Source organism: Pinus tabuliformis, chromosome 1_1 (genome assembly GCF_031772625.1).
Source record: "Pinus tabuliformis cultivar Carrire ecotype Pingquan chromosome 1_1, CPIR1, whole genome shotgun sequence".
Classification (NCBI taxonomy): Eukaryota; Viridiplantae; Streptophyta; class Pinopsida; order Pinales; family Pinaceae; genus Pinus; species Pinus tabuliformis.
Window position 1 is genome coordinate 381608368 of NC_142297.1, and position 19677 is coordinate 381628044.

Consider the following 19677-nt stretch of genomic DNA (forward strand, 5'->3'; position numbering starts at 1 on the left):
CCCTTCTTTCCCTTTCCAACCAATGCAAATTTTTCTTCATCCTTGCCCTTGTATGAGGTCCCATCTCTAGTATTCTGCCTTATTTCCTCTTGTGTCAAATCGTACCATAAGTGTTCCCAATTTGGTAGTTTCTCCCTCCCATTCATTTATCTTGATAGGTATGCCAACTCTTGGGAAGGCCCAGAAGGGATATTCTTACCATGTCATCCTTTGAAAGAGTAACACCAACTACTGCAAGCTCATCACGAACTTGTGTGAACCTCCTCAGATATTGCAAGGTAAAGTCATTCTTCTACATCTTGACATTTCAAAGCTTGTCCTTGAGCACCAACTTTTTGTAGTCACTACTATTCTAGAACAGATTTGTGAGTGCCTACCACATTCCATAAGGATTTTCTTTCCCATGGGGATTGCTGACAATGTGGTCTCGTACTCCCTCCAATATTATTATCCACACCTTGGCTACAACTTTCTTCGACTAAACAAGGTTTTGGGCATCATATTCTGTTGGTTTTGTAACATCTCTCTTGATGTATTCTAGCAATCCATTGTTATTGAATAGCTCCTCAATGTGATCCTTACAGTTAATGAAATTAGAGTTGCCTTCCAAGGAATACTCTAGCCTCAGCCCGTTGAAGGTCATATTTTTAGTTCCTAAGAGATCTTGCTACACTGAACTGCAAATTCAAACTTCCTGAGGAACAAATTCAAAATTCATGCTTCAATGTGAATCCTACTATGATACGATGTAGAAATTATGGTGTAAATTTGCAACTCGTCATGAAGCTTTTTCAAAATCATAAGACACAGACCTACTCTACTACTCTATAAAAGTTAATTCACAATTTAGAACAGAAAATTTATACATGTAGTAAGAAATAAAATACATGCACACAATACTTTTCGTGGGGAAAGCAATCTTCTAATAACTCCAATGCCTTCTTGCATCAATCTTATGAATATAGATGTATTACAATTGATTTACTCAACTGTGCACAACTCGTAAGTGAATAACCTATCCCTCTGCTCACTAAGAAGCTCAAACCCAAACTTTGTCAATTTCTACCTCTGCTTGAGCCCCTATTTCCTTGTTCAATTCCTTCAGAAATTAGGCCCATATTATTTAGGTTTTTTCCAAAATGGATTGCACAATTCCTAAGGTTGATCATGTGACTGCATGCAACACCTGTACGCTCAAGACTAGTCTACAACTAATATTAAACTGCCTTGGAATCTCCACCATAGCTGGGGAACTCAAATTGTTTGCATGCACTAGAAATTTTGGGATGAGTGATCACTTAACTAAATGATCATTGCATTTGACTGAAGTCTCATTGCACAACTACCCTTCTGCTAGTTCCTCCAACAGTTAGACCTAGTTTAACTGAAAACAACTTGAGATAACTGACTTTGACTGCTACAAATTAGAAATCACACATGCTTAACTAAACTCTAACTCCTCCAACTTGAATTGATTGAGTATCATCGGTGACACAAACCATGTCATACAAGCTAATTGCATCCAAGTTGTCTATTGATGTGGAAATTCAAATTTTCTCAATTTAATCAAGGCAAAATCAAATTGAGAATTTCTTGCCACTTTTTTCAACAATCCTTCAAGTGAATCTAATGCATGTTGCCAATCTAAAACAACAATTTGATAATAACAACAACCAATGTATATAATTAGCGTTCAAAATAAATTAGACGGTAAAAAAACACATATTAAAACACAATCGATGAAGACCCCAAAAAGTAATCCAACTATGTTACCACCCATTAACATTCTTTGAAAGTGCCTCCATCGCCCTAAATCCCATTAGTTTTTGTCAACCTCCATCACTCTACTTATTGAAGAAACCATCAATAGCGTAAAGACAAACCCCTAATCCTTTACCCTTTTTACTAGCACATCATATTGAAAATTTTAAGACAAAATATTTATTTTGTCTTAAAAAATTGCCTTAAAATTTCCCTCCATGTAGTAGTCTAGAATGCAATGACATACTTTAGGAAATTGGTTCACTAAATTATTGCCTAAGGTAAAATAAGGTTTAAATATGTAAAAACCTATCCTACATGGTGCATTTTGATCAACCTAGTAATACATTACTAGGTGATCATTTTTTGGGTGATAACAGATTGTTGCCCAACATAAGAGTTTGAGGAGCACATTGTATGAGGGAAATATGTTGTAGCTTCACTTTTGCAAAACACTAAAGGGAATTCATAGGGAGAGAGAGATCACTCAAATAATAGGAAGGAGTGAAGTTGGACCGGGTGAAACCTACCCATGAGATAAAAGTTTCCTTTATTGATGAGTACAAGATCTCAATAATGCAGGCGAGATATACCCATACCTACAAGATAACCGAGTACAAATGATAATGGTGTGCCTAACAATCTAGGTCTGAGGTACATAGTACATGATACATGATATGCTGGCATCAATGGGGAAAAAATGATACAATGAGGTAATGATCCCCATATACATAATTTCCTTGAATACAGTGGCCATGATTGATAAAATTAAGTATGTTGATTTGAGGACATGAGACATAATTCCCCCATGTTGGTGTGGTGAAGGGGTTGGGGGGGGTGAAGATCACAACCAAAGAAGCCCTGATGAATAGGAGAGGTATTTAAATATCTCAATGGACCATTTTAAATAGAGGTTCATGTTGTGAGTTATGCAATCGGCAGAAACAAAGCCATTAAAAAAAAATAACTTCTTCTGAGGCTAGAACATAATTTTCTGACATCTAGGTATGTGAGGGGCTACCTGAAGGGACATTCCCTCATGAGGTCTAGAACATCTTACACACACCTCATAAAATCTAGGAGAATCTTCTATATCACTAAACCACCAAGTGTATGTTTCTTGATCATGCGATAATGAGTTGAATTTGGGCATGCGAGAAAAAACTAAGTAAAAGGGAAATAATGATTCACTTTGCTTGATTATAGGCACCATGAAAGGATGAAAGATGAAACCAAGGTACACCATCCTCTAGACTACTCTCCTGGAATAAATGTGTTGATGTTAACAAAAGCAAGCCCACCAAATTTTAGGCAATTATGAATCCTCAACAAAGACACAAGGATCATAGTATTATGGCTAATAACGACTAACACCGGGGATGATAATTTGAAGATATGGGGACTTGTGGAGTTATGATTTACCTTGTCAGAGCATAACATGAAAGGTTGACCTCATAGTGACTGACACAATTTCATAAGCGATGGTCAATTACATAGACGGAGGATTTTCAAAGGCATATGAAGATAGATGGAGGTCAAATATAAGAAAAATGGGATGAATGCGACACATACATGGATAATATATTGTAGCAGAACTCAATGGGACTTTGAACAAACTCCATGGATGTAGGGGTGACTCATCTCTAATGCTTTGAAGAAAGGTGACTGTATGATGCTTCCACATGGGAAAGGCTCGCAGCGCGCCATAATAGAATGAGTAAATAGTGATTACTTGTGACAAAACTCGACTCATAATTCTAAAAGTTCAAAGCAAAAGTGGTACGAGTGTACATGTGACTCATATTAAGATATTTGATTTAATGCGCCAAAGTGAGACCTCATGGAAAAAATGGATTTGTGGCGACGTTTCAAATTACAAGAAACATGGAGACCCATTGTATATATCGGTGAGAAAATTCCAACAGTGCTGACAGTTTGTCAAACCGAGCTACCATTTGCTCCTAATGGCCAAAAAAACTAGAGTTTTTCCTATAAAAGGGCTTCTTGCACCCAATTCCAATTCATTTGTACATTGATTTGTTGGAGAATTTAGAGAAGAGTAAGAGGTACTAAATCTTGGTGAGCACGTAGTACAGTTGTTGGACTTCAAATATATGACTTAGTATGTGGCCTTACTTGTCTAGAAATGGCCATAATGCCTCTTGGAAGGATGGTTTGTCATGAATAATTAAGGAAAGAAGGTTGTCTATTTAATTTATGAAAAAGAGACATTATGTATGGAAAAGATACAAGTGAAAAGATGTTTATTTTTAGAATAGACAATATCTCCTATCTCTCTCTCATCCCAATCCAAAAATCAATAAGGAATATCGTTTAAATTTAATGCCTTGAGCTACATTTTTAAGACATAGTTAGGATTCTTAAGAAAATTACCCAAAAGGTAACACAATTCTTGTTATTGTTAGACCTATGCATTAGGGATTTCTCTAACATCCACTATAAAAAGCATCTTTCCATGTGCTCAATATTCTCAATAAAAATAACATACTTTGTGGTGTTGATGAGTAATTTCTATTAAGTTTTTGCTTTTATGGATCTTGGCGAATTCCTAAACATAAACTTCTTAGACTAAATATGTAGTGATCAATTTGTAATATTCTTTTTTTTGTGGATATGGTTAAGGTGGATGGAATCTACCCATGGTATTTATCGTGGTAGTTGCCCAAGGATAAAAACCCCATGGGAGTAATTTCTCTGGTGGATCCATCAAGGATCTAAGATTGTGCTTTAGCATCTTTATTTTTTTTGTTGATGCGAAGCCATTAATGCCTAGCCACAAGCTTTAATAGTGCTTCTGTGGGCATGTAATTTTGTTTATATTTATTTACATAAATAAGATGCTGCACTCTCAGATCTTTATTGTGTTCGGTTTTTTCACTGCAAGAATTTTATTAGAACACCTACAATGTACTAGAACTGATTAAAATTTTGATGATTGGGAAATTACAGTGGTATCAGAGCTGTGCATCCTGCCAGCCTGAGGGTTTTATTGGAAAATTCTAAATTATTTGCAGGGTTATTTGGAGGTTTCATGCAGGGAACTTTGGTGGAATTTATGCTCACCCTAGCCAACATTTCCATCTTCAATGGAATTTCGTATCATCCTAGTTGGTTCTATTTTTCGGTTGATTGGAAGGAGAATTTTCTGCATTATTTTGAGAGTTATTATTTTATTGCAAACAAAAGAGAAAACATTACTTTGCCAAATTTTTAGATTGGACGTGGGTCTACTTTACCATATTTATCCATTCAAGTTTACAGGGTCGAGATTGAACCCTTATCAGATTTGAGGGTCTCTTTTCAATTGTATTGCAAGGCTGTGAGACTTTTTGTAGGAAGTACTACCGTCTTCACTATAATTTGATTACAGGTCTATAGAAATCAAACGGAAGAGTTCATCTCCTTTTAGTGGGTCAAACACTAAGGGTTCAAAGGCTAAATTTTGAGCAAAAGTATCATATCGGATTATATCTGTTTCATTTCAAGATCAATGGTATGAATATATTTTTGTAATCTATATTAGAAAGAGGCTGGATCATTTAAATCTAAGGAGGAGACCCTGCCTTTCGATTCCATTTTAACTTGCTCATAGATCTAAAGTGTCTCCTTGAAATAATTGTGGATTGATTTCATTGGAGGTAAAAGAGGTCAAATTGCAAAGGTTGGAAGGTCGAGTTTCTAAACTTAATCCCAAGAAAGAAAATAAATTGTTTAATCTTGAGCTCATCCTAGGATTGAGGTTGAACCCATAGCCAAACTTGGAGATTGATCACTTGGAGGCCACATTTCTTTTCCCAAGACTGAGGGTTTCAAGGGTCCTTGCTCCACGCATTTTCCATAATTCTTTCTCTTGTAGTGTTTTCTTCTCAAAGATGTATGAAAAGAACCCACTTAAGACTGTGGATGATAAATAGTATCAATAATATAAATGGCTGCTAAAAATTGTAGATCTATAACAAATGATAGAAACAAAACCTGCGACAGTCCTAATCTATGCCACAATCATAGTTAAACAACAAAAACAAACAATAATAACTCAAATAATACAATGGAAACTATATATACAAAGAATAGATTTTATTATAACACTTGTGAAGGGAACAAATAAATGTTAGTTGTCCCTCTCTATGGGATGGGTTCTTGGCTATCCTCAAACGTCTTCATCTTCTTTAGAGTCTCCCTCCTCTATAATGTGAAAACTCAACAAATAAAATGTTTGAGCTTAATGGGAACTCAAATGGCAGAGAAATGGAGTGCATCAATGAAAATAATCAGAGTTACAATAGTGAGTGCAAGAATGAAAATAGCCAAAGGTGAATAATGAATGGAAAACCCTTCTATTTATAACAAAATATTGAGTTATCCTTGAATAATGAGCAATAGTAAAATATTATTAACCCCATTCTTGGAATAGCCACTTGGAATATTTTATTGTATTTGGTTAGGAGGGAAGAAATATTTAAACTTTTATTTAGAAATAATAAATAAATAAATGATTTATTTATCATCTCAACAAATTGGTTAAGAAATAATAAAGAAATAATGATTTATTTAATTATTCCCAAGGGATTTTTCAAATTTGATAAGGAATAATAATTAATTATTCATAGAGAAAAATAAGATAATTAATAATTTATCTATTGATTTTTCATAATTGGTCAAATATGACAATGAATAATAATTGAACAATGGTTTAATTAATTATTCCTAGAAGGAAATCAAATAAATAGTGATTTATTTAAATATTTTGCATGAGTTTAATTATAAATTACTTAACAAAGGTGGTTTATTAAGTAATTTTCACAGTCAAAGAAATTTTACTATTGTAAAATTCACTTTACATGGTGTAGTTTGATCCATCTAGTAAATTAGGCTAGATGATCAATATTTTGGTGATAACATATTTCCCCCCAATGTACGAGTGTTAGGAGGAACACATATGACCGAACTATGTTGTAAAGACATAATCACTACACAACAAAGTGGAGTGATAGAGAGAGAGAGAGAGAGAGACCAATACAACTGAAGCAGGAGGATAGGGACAGAGGGGGCAAGACCAATGCAAGTCACCTTTTATGTTGTGGTACCGAACATCAATGAGGTGGGGGAGGCATACATATACTCGTCGAGATAACTTAGTACAAAAATAATGGTGTGCTGAGAAACATCAAACCGTGCAATGAAGTACATGTTGAATGGTACATGGCATGTTGGCATAACTGAGTCAGAAAATAATACAATGTGTCCCATATATATAACGCACCTAGAAAAATATGAGCTAGGACTGAATATAATATGAACTGATTACATGAGATATAATGGCCCTTCCCTCAAAAAATGGGTTGGAGGGAGGGTAGAACAACTAAAGAAGCCCTATTGAACAAGGAAGGGATTTGCAAAAGTAAATGGATCATCTAAAGGAGATGTGCATGCTATGAACACTGTGATTGGTAGCAACCGAACCCATTATATTTGGAGAATTGCATCTAAGGCTATAGCATAATAGGAATGCATCTGAGCATGTGGGGGGCTACCTGAAGGGCCACCCCCTCATGAGGTCTCAAACATCTCACGCACACCTCGGAACCACTGGTACAATCTGTTGCATCACTCGACCATCAAGTGTATGGATCACGAACATGAAACAACCAAGTCAAGGGGCAATAATGAGTCCCTCTACTCGATCCAAAGTACAAAACAAGAATGGAAGCTAGAACCAAGATACACCGCCTTCTAGGTCGTTCTTGTGGAGGAAATTAGTTGTTGTCGATAGAATAGGGCCCACGATAGGTGAGGCAATGAGGATCCTCAACTAAGGTATGAGGGAAAATAGTAATGCGACTGATGGACTGACACTAGGTATAATGGAAAATGAGGGACGGAGGGACAAATAGATGACTTCCCTTGTCAGAGCATAATGTGCATGGTTGACTGGGCAGCAACTGACCCAACTCCAGATGGGATGCAGACAGTATGACTAGAGGCCAAAATGGGCAAGACCGGATGAACGGTATCAAAATATCGATGAAACACTGTGATATGATATAATGGGATACGAAACAAACTCGATGGATGTTAGGGTGACTCATCGCGGATACTCTGAACAAGGGTGACTTGATGATGCTGCCACACAGAATACACCCGGTGGGGACCATGAAAAAATGAGTAAATGATGGTTACACATTATGAAAATTGACACGTGAGATGACAAGTTCCAAGGGAAGGTGGTCCCCAAATTACAAGGGTCGCATATGAGGAAATCCGATTTTGAGAGGTGACGAAGTGATCCTTCTTGGAAAATGGTTTCCTAGTGAAGTTTCAAATCATCCAAAACTGAGAAACACTCATTATAGTATTCAATGAGAGATTTCAGATGATGTCAATGGTTCGTCAAGATGAGCTACCGTTTGGTCAAAGCAAGCGACAGAAAGATTGTGGATTTTTCTATGGAAGGACATTTTCCCTCCAATTGGAATTGATTTTTTATGTGAGTTGTGGTAAATTTGGAGAGGAGGAAAAGGCCCTAAATCTTGTGGAGATCATAACAGACAAACTGGCCATCAGAATCAGGATCTGCAACTTTCAGGTAGGTGGCCTTACTCATCTCTTCAATTTCAGTTATTTATTTCATGATTTTTGGCTCTTGGCAGCTCCCTTGGAGACCCTTGCTCCTCTTCACTGTCTAATCACACTTTTTGTGCCTAGAAGTGCAATTTGGATGACAGGAAATAGGTGAAAACTTGCGAGCTCACACTTTTTGGGCATAAAACTATGATTTGGGGCTGAAAAGAGGGGTGGTTTTCTTGCTTGGTGGGGGTTGTAGGTTGATTAGTGTAGACCAGTGTTTTCTTCTCTCAACTGACAAGACATGTGGTGTTTTGTAGGCATGGCAAAGCTAAAAATCAACTAGCGTGAGTGAGACTTGGATACCCTCCGATCTGAGATTCAGATGGATCAGGGGGTTTGAGGGGCATTGGCTTGCTATGGGGTTCTCAAGTTGGTAGAGAACCCATTGATGAGGGCAGGTGAGCCCTTGCTATTGAGAATTGTGAGCTATTGGGATCCAGACCATGAGGTATTTGTCGTGTAGGGGCACAATATTGAGCTCACATTATAGGATATTTATTTCTTCACCGGACTCCCTCCCCTTAGAGTGGTGGGGGATATACATCTGGTGTTTCCTTGTGGGAGGAACATTACAAAGTTTGTGGAGCGCCATTGTCCACAAGATGTGCATGTGAAGGGCACGACTATCCTGATTGGTGATTTAGACCGGCTAGAGACATAGGTTGTTTCCATAGCTGTGCTATGAGTCTTTGGTAGCCATGCATTACATCACATCACTGGTAGGTAGATGATGCTGGTTGAGAGTGTTTTGGGTAGGACCTACTATGGGTGGGCTGTGATGATGCTGTCGTCAGTGAAATGATAGTTAATTCTATACAGGTGATCCATGACTATGTTTCTGGTATAGTACTGTGTGCATTCTTCTTTGAGAAGATGCCCACCATACTTCCTCATCTATAGATCTAATATGGGGGCTCATTGAAGCCCAAGATCTGCCACTAGGGGTAGCTACTGCGGAGAGGAGGATGGGTAGTCGGACGGGTGTTCCAACCTGCATTTTTTGCACATTGGGATCAAATGGCCCTCTAGATTGATGATTATCCTTATAGCGGGATGAACTATTAGGGAGATCCTGACTTTCCACTTTCACTCAGGCAAGCATGGGGACCAAATGGTAATTGTTAAGTTGCTATTTTATTGGTGCATTTCATATTTTTATCATATGTATATGGTACTAAGTGTAAAATATGTGGTATGCAGACATAGCAATGGTAAAACCGACAAGAAATGTAGGACGAGCCGCAGAACCTGTGGCTGCAGATTGGGGAACATTATCGTCTTGTCAGGGTCCAGAGGATAGTGTGCTACTAGTTTATATACACTGTAGATGTGGGGTACCATTGACTAGAGTTTTTGAGCATGGATGGCATAAGCTAGACGATCGATACATATATGAGTGTAACGGCCTTCCCCTAGAGTGGCAAGGTATCATGCGGCGCATGGCGATAGCTGGTGATGCGATACGTGATCTACGTACAGGTGGGGTAGAGCCTTTGGTGTCTGATCGTTTAGATAGTGACTAGATATGGGGACATGTGAGTCCCTTTGATTTTGATTTTTGTAACATGTTATGGGCATCTCGGATGTATTTAGAGCTATGGGCTCCGAACACTTATATGATACATAATATGATTATGAATTTTTATATGATGATGATGGTTCGCCATGTGTTTTGTTTATGGATGTCTTCTGTGGTATACATGTGATAAATGCCAATCTAGAATGTTATTTGCGATGGTATCTACACAATTATTTTGGGCTCTAGGAACTTAACTAAAAGTAATGGTTGCAAATTCATGTACCAACAGCTTAACACACAAATATTTTCTAAATATGAGTTGGTTATGCACATGATACACACCATTAAATTGCATGACAAGTAGCAAGGAATATAAATGAACATGAAGATGAAGGATGTGATGAGAAAGGGAATCGACTAACAAACCTATCACTGCATCATATTTGGCCTGGTTATTGGTGGCAGATCTAATACACACGTCGTTTGAAAGGACTAATGTATGTAAGGGGGTAAAAATGGCCCAGGTTGTCAAGGCTATATTCCTGGAGAAGCGACTTGCACCATCAACATGACTGATATATGGTGTGAATGATGGATCCATCTAAAAGGTGCAAAAGACGACAGATGAGATGATGCATCCTACCTAACTTCATGAAAAAAGTAAAGACATGCAAATCAAAGAGATAAGCTATGAGAAAAATTTCTTTAGGTAGATTTCATTGGGATTACTAGGAAGGAAATTGCCTTTAGAATCCTCCAGAAAATATTTCCCCTTACCTATGTGCAAGGGTAATTAGGGGTAGACATAGCTTCCATGATGTCCTCGTCAAAATGGAAGATGAGTGGATGAGACAAATATTGACTACATCATGCGGCACGGTACCTAGTGCATCAACATGAGAAAGAAGGTTCACGTATGCATCATATGGAATGGTAGACAACGTGATAGTAGATGAAGGATCTATGTATGTTGGGACCTGGGATTCTGTCAAAAGTGTTTGAATAGAAGCGTGCTCAGAAACCTCAGAAAGTATTGCCTACGAGGAACTCAAGGATGACGACAGGTAAAGGATATGGCCTGTGGTGTCTGTCATCTCCACATCTGGGGAAGGGATCATGATGGTGGGACTAGATTCCCCCCTATTCTGGTTTACTATTGGTACAAAAATCCACAGGAAGAGGAGAAGGTTATCCATTATGAGTGGTCTTGTATTCGTGAAGTGCGTTAAGGAAATCACAAAATTCATTGAGATGAGGGCAAAAATAGGAGTAGTCACCATGATGATCACACAGGGAACAAGGGTAATTTTTGCGTAACGTTATGAGTTTCTCAAGTTTCAGATGAGGAAGCTTAGGCCAATTACTGGTCGCGTGCCCCACAAGTTTACACAAAGCGCACAAAGGTGACGACTTTGGGGCCTTCGGGACCGGAGGAGGTTGGGGAGCCTTGTCCTGAGGTTCTTTCATCTTAGCTTTTCCCCCCATCCAGATGCTTTCGTAATAGGAGTGGGTTTCTCTTGAGGTTTTGATGGAACTAAAGTAGTGGTAGGGGCCATAGGGACCAGTTGAACCAGGGTCAGAGCACGATAAGGTCTTAGCTGACCAGGAAGAATGCTTGCAGGGGGATCAATGTACCATACGGGGATCCCTAAAGTCATGTTAGGAAGAACCAATGAAGCAATGACAGGGACATAAAATATTGCAGGAGGGGGAAATAAAAAAGTTATCTAGCCTACAAGGTAATGTCCTGGCAGAACAACTCCTGGATGGTTGAGACCTGGAGGAACAGTTCCTGGGGAAAGATAGGAGAGGCACCCACAAATGGAGGAGGTCCTGGGGGGTGGATCTAGATGGCTTGGTTGGGATGGTAACTACATGGTGCGGAGGAGCTCATTGTGGATCAAATGTACTAGACTGCTTGAGGACAACCCGTGACGTTGGAAGATTTAGGCTCTAAGATGAGAGGGGTAGGACCAGGGAAAGAACCCAAAAATGAGGAATCTTTATATTCTCTCTGTGAAACACCGGTGAGAGGAGTTGAAGACTTCTTATCTAACATTGATGAGATAATGGACTGAGGGGACGTCACGGATGTCGGCTCGTAGTAAGTCAATTGATCTGTGGTAACGATCTTCCCTTCATGGGGGAAGCAGATCTTGTAGAAAACCGTAGATGCAACAGCTGAAATGGCATATCTGTAACTACGACCTAAGAGAATGTTGAAATCCAAAGGGGAATCAATAACCTCAATAACTACATGGACATTCTTGCCTGCAAGGGTCACTGGATAGTTGCGGTACATGCTAAGGAGGAGTGTCTGTCTCAATCACGCAAAGTGATGGTGGAGGGGTACAACTCAGGTGTCTAAAGTTTTCTCCAAATGGTAGTGGACATCACATAGGTGTATGCACCATCGTGAGTAATGCATCGGGAGATGATGACATTACGGACTTAGACTAGTACCTAGAAAGCAACAGAGCAAGGCAATGGGGGATGTTTTGATGTATCAACTGGGAAGACAATCAAACGATTGTCAGAAGGATCTACTATGCCCAAAGAATTTATTAGAGCTTTCTTTTGAGATGGACATGATTGGAGTACATCCAGCGACGACATGGTGGCAGGTGATTGCGCCAAGTCATCTACTATACTATATGTATGGGCAACTTGGTTAGAAGCCATGTTATGGCGTAATGGTCCCTTTGGGATCTTGTGAATTGCCTCAGCTTTAGGTTGAGGGATCTGTAATGGAACATTTGATGTCGTAAGAGGCTCAGTAGAAGCTTTGGATTTGGACTCAGTGGCAGATGAAGTTGATGGCTTATCATATTGACGCGATCGAGTTTGCAAGTTGATATCAGAGGGATTAACCTCATCAGAGCTCATCATGTGGATCTGGTAGTCACCAGGACCAGAAGGTTAGGGAGGGTGGGCTGGTTGAGCTTTCCAGATTTGGCACATCTGGGGTAAGATAGGATGTTCATGTCTATAATGGCCATGTACACCACAACATGCACAAGGCTTGTTTGTACGAATAGCCTTATTTTGCTTGGGTTGGCTCCCCTATTGTTGGTTGTTGGTGTTAGGCTGGTTCCTTTGGGATTCACTAGGTTGATTATCTTGATTACCCTGGTTACCCTTGTTACCCTTGTTACCCTTCTCCTTATTATTTTTCTTCAAATTTTGGGGATTGGTTGCACTCTACTGTGCAAACACCTGACCCTAAGGTGGCAGTAGATGCGGGGACTGAGGATGCATGGGAGGCTGCAATGTTAATGCTTGAGGGGCTGGACTGCTCGACTATTCATAAGGAGTAGTAATGGTTTGGTAGATAGGTTGGGGCCCTGAAAGCATGTTTCTAGTAGGAGGGGCATAAGTGTTGGAGGAACTGGTGCCCCCCTGTGGATGGCCATAACTTTTTTGAGTATATGGGGAAGTATGTGAAAGGGTTCCAATGATACTGTTGGCAATGTGAGATTCCCTCAGTGCATTGGAATCTCTAGGACGGGGAAGGTTTTGGAATGATGGTATAGACAAAACCGGATTGCAAATAAATCAGGTCATATCTTAGTGCAGTTTGGAGAGCCACTTCCTTAATCGGAGGAAAATGGGATGCGACATCTTTTCCAATGGGTGCTAAAAGGATCCTGAGAAACCAATCTAGATAGACATGGTCTTCGAAGTGTGGGGCATGACATGTGCTCCTCCTTCTATGCCACTCTTGAACATGGTTGGAAAGGTGAGTGGAAGAGGACTGACGAAATGAGGTCAATACCCTTTTACCAGTGTCGTATCAGATAGGTAGCTAGAAATGTGAGAGGAACAATTTAGAAAGCGTCACAAAAATGGAATGAAATGTGGCGGGCTAGTCTACATAGCATTTCGTAGCATCTCTAGTAAGCGTGCATTGGAACAGCCGAAAATGAATGAAGTCATTGGTAATGGAGTTGGATGAACACCACATGTGGAAGGAGCGAACATGATCAGTAGGATCCTCTCTAGAATTACCCTCAAACTTTGGGATATTTGAGGGAAGCTTAGTCGACATAGCATGCCAACCAGCATCATGGTATATTGGGTCATTTATCAACTGGCTAAAATCTAGGAGACTTAAGGCAGCCATAAAAGGGAGTATGGGAGTTTTTTGAATGGTTCATGAAATTTCTCCTCTAGATGTGATCACTAGGGTAGAACTGGAGCCAGCACCAGGTTGCATTCCTACACCAGCTATGGGTCTAAACATGGTGACAATATGTGCTGAAGGAGGCTCAGAATCAGATGAACCAGTAGAAGAGTCGGTATGGTGACTCAGAGGGCTATGAACTCGAACCTAGTTGGGAAGAGTAATATGCTCGAGTGGAAAATAGGGATGAGGCTATAAGAGTCTCTGTGACAATTGCCTTGGTGGTACAATGGTGCTAAGACACATGTGACATGAAAATGGTGAAGGGAGATCAACAATATGACTTTGTCTCCATGAGGGGAGATAAATTTATTATGTTCAGTCTTGGCTTGGGGGTGTAAACCAACCTACCTTCGCTTAAGGTGTGCTTGTGTGTGCAAATGTATTTATTGGTTAAGCCCAGATTGTGTTTGTCAAAAAGAAAAAAGATTGTTGAAAACAAACTAAAATTAACAATAGTAAATGAACAAAAAAACCATTAACTAAACCCCACCCAAACTGAATTTGTAAACACTGTGTTGGTTGGTGGTGAAATCGACTGAAAACACACTAAAAAGTTCAAGGGATCTAAGTGTCAGTGTGACTGGGATGAGATGACACTAGGCTACTAGAAAGTGGTGCAACAACAACAAAAAACCAGAGAGGAAGATCGCTACAAAAGATAGGGAGATGGGTGTAAATCCTAGGGCAACCAATGGGACCCTAAGGCCAATGAACAAACAAGGTTTAATATAAAACCATGGATGGAAACAACCTATCTTTGGAGATCTGAAAGAAAAGGGTACAAATTTGGAAAATATGGCTGAAAGTGCTGGAGAAACTCAGACTTCTTACTCAGTTAAACTCCTCCTATAAAGGTGGAAGCGTACTAGAAGCCCTAAGGGGATAAATTCCACTATGACAAGTAAATTAGAGTAGATCAAGGCCTAAGAAAGATGAGATAGAGGTCAAACAACCCAGCAAAGAACTCTCGACAAAACCTAGAAACAGATCTGATAAAAACCCGGAAACCGTAAAACTGCAGGTACTAAACTATTTTTACGGGGGATCGCAGATTTTGGGGTGAAATATGCACTCTAGCCTCAATATCACACTTTTTGGGCTAAAAGGTGTGATTTCTGATCCTTGATTCCCAGTCAGAAAATCTCAGAAAAACTACCGTCTTTGTCGCAGCTTGTTCCCGTGACCTGCGGAAAAGACCAGAAAACTTGCAAAAGTTAGAAATTTAACATATCTAGGGCTAGAAAGCTAGTAAATAACATTAAGATTCTAAACAAATAAGAAACCCTAACCTGAAAACTGAAGGTCACCCAAGTTTCTGGATCTGAAGTAAAAAACCAATGGAGTTGCCAATTTTGTTGTAGTGGTTTCGTCTCAAATATGTACGAAAAGAACCCACTTAAGACTGCGGATGACAAATAGCCTGAACAATATAAATGGCTACTAAACATTGTAGATTTGTAGCAAATGATAGAAACAAAACCTAGAAAAGTCCTGACTTATGACACAATCATAGTTAAATAGCAAAAAGAAATAGTAACAACTCCAATCATCCAATGGAAACCAAATATACAAAGAATATATTTTATTATAACACCTGTGAAGGGAACAAATAAATTTTACCAGTCCCCCTCTATGGGATGGGTTCTTGTCTATCCTAAAACGTCTTCAGCTTGTGTAGAGTCTCTCTCCTCTATAATGTTAAAACCCAACAAATAAAATGTTTGAGCTTAATGGAACATCAAATGGAAGAGAAATGGTGTGCGGCAATGAAAATAATAAGAGTTACAGCAATGAGTGCAACAACGGAAATAATTTAAAGTGAATAATGAATGGAAAACCCCTTTCTTTATAACAAAATATTGAGTTATCCTCGAACAATGAGCAATAATAAAATATTATTAACCCCATTCTTGGAATAACCACTTGGAATATTTTATTATATTTGGTTAGGAGGGAAAACATATTTAAACTTTTATTTAGAAATAATAAATAAATAAATGATCTATTTATCATCTCAAGAAATTGGTTAAGGAATAATAAATAAATAATGATTTATTTAATTATTCCTAAGGGATTTAGTCAAATTTGACAATGAATAATAATTAATTAGTGATTAATTAATTATTCCTAGAGAAAAATAAGATAATTAATAATTTATCTTTTGATTTTTCATAATTGGGTCAAATATAACAAGGAATAATAATTGAACAATGGTTTAATTAATTATTCCTAGAAGAAAATAAAATAAATAGTGATTTATTTAATTATTCTTCATGGGTTTAATTATAAATTACTTAGCAAAGGTGGTTTATTAAGTAATTTCTCACAATGAAAGCAATTTTACAATGGTAAAATTGACTTTACATGCTGTACTTTGATCCATCTAGTAAATTAGGCTAGACGATCAATTTTTGGTGATAACACTTTCATCAAAGGGGACTGAGTTAAACAGGGAGAGAGCGCAGAATATTTTTTCTTTAGCAAGTGAATTTGAGGGCCATTGATGATAGAACCAATAGCCATAGGCATAGATTGCGTCAAAACACTCTATTGACATTGTTGAGCCATGGATTAGGTCAACAATGGTTTAATCCACCATTTCACCTTCTGGGAGGCACCTCACCACGAAAGGGAGTGTTCAAATCACTAGAGCAAGGAGGTCAGCTGAAAATCTCGCAGACCCATTGAATCAATCGCATGGGACTATACCATTGGTAGAAGGGAATTCGAGGCACTCATAACCAAATAGTCACATTGCTGATCTAAAGGGTGATGTTTCTCAGTAGTAGTCGAGGTCGCAAGGAGGGTAATTTTGTGTGTTAAAATGAACACCGAGCCATCTAGTGAGTAGAGTTGTTAGATTGGTTTCAGCCTCTGATTCCTTTCAATGGAAGACGAAAGGGAGTATGAGTGTTGCATGTTGATTAGTTGATATAGCCTGAGCATTGGTCGCATTGCCAAAACACTATCACAACAACTGTCTGAGCAGAGAAAGGAGCTGAGCGTTCCCATATCTGTTCCAGTTGAAAGGAAGTGGACATAGCCTGGGCATTGCACTATCACCACAACCCTCTAAGCGCAGGAATTAGCCGAGCAAGTCTCATAGGCTTCGTATCTAGCATTGACGATCGATTCATTATGGAAGCCAAAGTTGTCATCACTCTTAATAGCAGAGAGAAGATTATTTTTATCATAGCGTCGGTCAAGGAGCTAACCATGGTCCTCTTCAGGTGCACGTGAAAATATTTGTTTTATTACATTAGATAATTGATCTCGCTACATCAAGATCACTCACGCATTAGTCATAGAGGCAAAGACACTGTGTTTATTTGGAATCGAGTAAATTATATTTCATCAAAAGATTTCATGGTGGGTCACCATAATTAAATAAAGTAATGCTATGTCTTTTTTCATTAGATAGTATGTTGCATTATGTGGTTGGATTGGTGTAGAGGTTTATCATTATCGAATATAGTCTTATGCCTATACATTTGAAACCTCTAACATCAAATTCAATGTTGCACATGATCCATTGATCACTCGCATAGGGCATAATTATTGGGTCCATAGACTTTTGATTAGTGTATGAAGATCTAAGTCTTTACCTGAAAATTGATTCTCTTTCCATCTAGATAGATTCTCCACTCAGAAATCTTAGTGTGGAAGCATGAAAGATGGTGGGTTATGGACTAAACCATGTTTATAGTTTTGAAAATTTTGATTGGTTTTAGCATTTGACAAGGGGTTTGTCAGATTTTGGAGTTTGACGATAGAAAGGAGATTTTGTGTTAAAAAAAAAAGAGAAGGGAATAGGAAAGGAAGGAGGTGGTACAATCATCTTACTATTAACAATCAAGTTTGCATTTACCTTATCTTCAGGTGAAATCCATTGAAGAATTAGTGTATTCATGCTTTGGTATGAGGGGAGATGGGACTTTCCCTAGAAAACACATAAAATTTTGGACAAAATTCTAGATAAAATAAAAGAAGCATGGGGCCTTTTCTTAGCAATACCACTTTATAATAGAATAGCAAGTCTTTCTCAAAAATGGTCTATGCCATTATGCAACAAAAATGCCCATGGGAAGTGAAGGAAGGACAAGGAAGAGGAGCTATGTTCTTCGCACTTGGATGTTAATTGCAACGAACAAAGTCAACCATAAACCTTCAGAAATTGGAGGAATTAGATACATGGCTCTTAGAGGTGGGGCAACCAGAATGGAGGAAACTCAGTTGGAATCTCAAGCCATCTATGCTTGCGTTAATACAACCCAAACTCTCGAAGCATCCTTGTGAGGAGGTCAAGCTCACAATTACTTCTTGTCTCAACAAGATCATAGCTTTAACATCCCGAGTATTGTCTTACAATAATTATCTTATGAGGGAGATATTATAGTTGATAGTGGAAGGCCTTAAAGGGTTGAATAACATCATGCTTCCTACCTTTTAGAACCGACGTAGAAATTTTAACAGTCATGGCAGAATTCAACTTTGGCACATTCATACTGAATTTGGAATGTGATGAGTTGATATTTTAGTTGCTCCATAACTTTTACACTACTATTACATAAGCTCATTCAGACCATGTCAAAACAAGAATACAAAAGATTGTGTCTCTATTATTAGAAGGCCATGCTCACATAAGCAAGATACTAAGATGTAAATTGTTTACCATTTGGAGGAAGGAGCATAGGGATCCTATGATCTAGTCGAGAAGTTTTTCAGGAAAAACATAAAATTACTCAAAAGGGTGCTCACTACGAAGGAGTTGATAAGGATTGATGGAGGAAGAAATAACAAAATATGCATCAATAGTTAACTAAGGATGAGAGGACTATGCTTTATCTGCAAGGGACCTTGGGCCCCTAACCATTCATGTCCAGGTGATAAGAGGAAGTTATAGCTCTGATACCCCTAGGTATATAATACAGGAGACAAAGGCAGATCATGAAGATTCATCCATAGTTGGTTTCACTAGTTTTTAGAAGAGAACCTATGAAGGATCCAAGCAATCAAGTACAAATGGTGAGCAACAACACCATGTTTTTTAGAGAAACTTATAGGATAGGTTGATGATAATCAATCAATTTGACAAAGTAAATCGAGAAAGGAAGGAGGGAATTCCTCCTGATGATGAGGTAGTTGAATCTATAGATATCCAGGAGAACATCCATAAAGAGTATGGATAATCAAGTATAGATAACAATCCACCAATACATCCATGTTTGACAATCAAAGAGGGTGGACAACTTATCCGCACATGTGAAAAAGACCAGGAAGAAGACATTCTAGGAGAACCAAATGAGGAGCCAATAATAATAAACTGACATGATGAGCATGATCATGCAGGGTATCATGAAAAATATAGTATGCAGGATAAGCCATTTCTGGAGGGTCAAACAAAGGTTCAAGTTAAAGTTGTGGTCATGGGGCATCCAGTGCAGTCAAATATAAAGACATTTTGCAGGGCACAAGAATTTCTAGTAGAGGACTTTTGGGAAAGGATCATGCATTACAAGACAAATCTTACGATGTTGAAGTAGAGAGTCATGGTAGCCTGAGA